We start from the raw sequence: 2,336 nt of genomic DNA, 5'->3' as shown, positions 1-2,336 counted from the left end.
CTTTGGACAGTTTGGTATGTCAAATAGAGTTGGCACAGCATCATTCTTTAACAGCAGTCGTACTTGACCATTTTTACCTCTCTTAAGATAAAACTGACTGGCTTCAAAATGAATCTAAAAGTAGAATGAAACAGTATTTAACACTTTAAATTAAAATAAAGCAATATTTGAATCAAAAAGTGATGGCGAGTTACTAAGCTATACTATTATCATGTCTCCAGTACACTATTCTGACAAATATAGAACTTTTTTTGGATAACCAATCATTACTCTTACTACAACTGCCACGATAGCCATTAGCCAAAACTAACTTCACACAATCTGCTATGAGTGTTGGGCTTCCATTTGTCTCGCCTGCAGTTTATCCACCATTGTTTTCGTCGTGCTTTATTTACAGGAAACCTAAACATGCGTATGCCTTTGGTGGAGCGATTCTGACATTCCACTGCTGAACAACTTCCCATGACTGTTCTGGTACTGGTAGTATTCTGTAATCTGTATAAACTATGGGTGTATGGAGTGAATATTATTTTTAAACAAATAGCCTAAAGTATGATTTAAAAATATAAAATATACCAGCAGACTGAACAGTAACTTACCGTTGTGCAGATATGGTTTTAAAGTGTACACTGTACAGCAACTTGTATGGCAGTATATAATGTAATAGTAGGCTTAAAGCACAAGATAATCTAGAATGTAAAATTAAATAACAGTTTCAAATTTACGACAAATACGAAGTTGCTAAATCCTGTGAGCTCAACGAGATTTTTGGAACTGCAATTAACTCAAGAAAAAAATAATCCTATTTTCGCGTATTACCACTTAAATATATCACAATTAATACAGAATAAACTAAATGGCTGACTTTTTTCGTTTCTAATACAGCCTTATATTTGTTTCCTTCTATCAATGCATTTAAGCATGGCAAATTAAACCTTTTAAAGCGCGTTTATATTTTTGCAACGTATTCTACAACATCTTAAACCGCCATATTGGACCTGATTTTGCACACAATTTCTCCTTCTATTGTCACGGTTCAGTGAGCGTGTCGTAACTTAACAATTTCTATGGCTTTGGTCTGCAGTATCCTTCAAAAGACTTTCAGAAACTAGTTTGTCGGGTGTACTATTTGCATAACAAGGAAACGTCAGGTTCGCCAAAAAATGTAGACTTCACCAGATTGGTAGCAACTTAAGTCTTTTTAGCAAATTTTGGTAGTGGTTCCTCACAGACAGTTGTCCATGCATTTTTATTTCCAAATGTGGTATTAGCTCCTTTTATCTTTTTAATCGACTTTCTTTGTGTCAGGGCAGAAATACCATACCCAACTTGTGCCACATTAGGATTATTGTTATGCCTCATGTAGGCTCTCTGTACAGAACATTATGAACTTTAAATTCACCGAGGGTTGGAACTATTTAAGTTTAAGTTACCAAATTTCCAAACGTTGCTTCCAGCACATCCTCGGTGAGCACTTTTAAACAGACATAGCGTTGGCTTCCTAGTAGCTGCTTTGCTAGTGAAACCATATTAGTTGTTGTAAACAACAAACCATGCCATTATTCTTTTTTATTCTCCTGGGTGGTTCTGATCCACTTCAATCTAGGTAGTAGAAATCAAGAACAAACCTATTCATTTGAAAATTATCAATCAGATTTACCCTCCAATCTCTCATGTACTTTATAAATTCATTCTCAAGCCAATCAAGCCTCTGGTCTTCCACATTCCAGATTGGACAATTGGACCCACAAGTTACAATTTCAAACCATCTGGTAGATATAAAAGAAAATTTAAAAATTTATTGAGGGCCTAAAACATAGATAACATACTTATTAAACAACAGAACCTGTCCTCCACCTACTATATGCTACCCCAGGTTTGGCGCCTATAGTATTTATGTTTATCGCGCAACAACAAAAACCTAGGAATTCTTTCAGTGGTAATATTTTAAGATCGACTGATTAAAATTGAGCAATATCTGTCCTCCACCCACTATATGCTACCCACAAAATGACCAGGTCCAATGAAACAGCTATGCTGAGTGAAGAAAGAATAAAATGAATTAAATTTACAAGAAGTTTTGCAGACATTCCAAAGTGGCTTTATTGCCCACAAAAAGTCAAACTTGAATTAAAGTTTATAAGAAATATAAAGTAAATGTATGGAAAATAAATATTTCTGAAATAAAATAGGAAACTGATTTTTGACAGTCTAAATTGTTAACTTATAATAACCTAAAAGCCGTACATTGTCACTGCGACACTGACTTAACCACTTACATCAAAACATAACTCATCTAACCTTATAGTTGCCTCAATGTCGTTTTCATTATCAGA

General features: G+C 34.5%; 1 long non-coding RNA gene across 4 annotated transcripts in view; it reads right to left on the bottom strand.

Moving 5' to 3' along the window:
• Window positions 1–7: 7 nt before the first annotated feature.
• Window positions 8–2,336, bottom strand: part of LOC108950533 — a 3,663-nt gene continuing 1,334 nt past the window's right edge. Inside the window, exons 4-6 of one of the 4 annotated variants that reach the window (XR_003397062.1) lie at window positions 1,830–2,037; window positions 600–1,769; window positions 8–114 (exon numbers count right to left, since the gene is read on the bottom strand). This is a non-coding gene — a long non-coding RNA (uncharacterized LOC108950533). Of the gene's footprint in view, window positions 115–411; window positions 1,770–1,829; window positions 2,038–2,336 lie in introns of those variants that run through there. The other 3 variants (XR_003397061.1, XR_003397063.1, XR_003397060.1) reach the window with 3 other exon arrangements.

This window comes from Ciona intestinalis, unplaced genomic scaffold, assembly GCF_000224145.3.
Source record: "Ciona intestinalis unplaced genomic scaffold, KH HT000216.1, whole genome shotgun sequence".
NCBI lineage: Eukaryota > Metazoa > Chordata > Ascidiacea > Phlebobranchia > Cionidae > Ciona > Ciona intestinalis.
The sequence above is the reverse complement of the archived record's forward strand: the minus strand, read 5'-3'. Positions and strand labels throughout refer to the sequence as shown.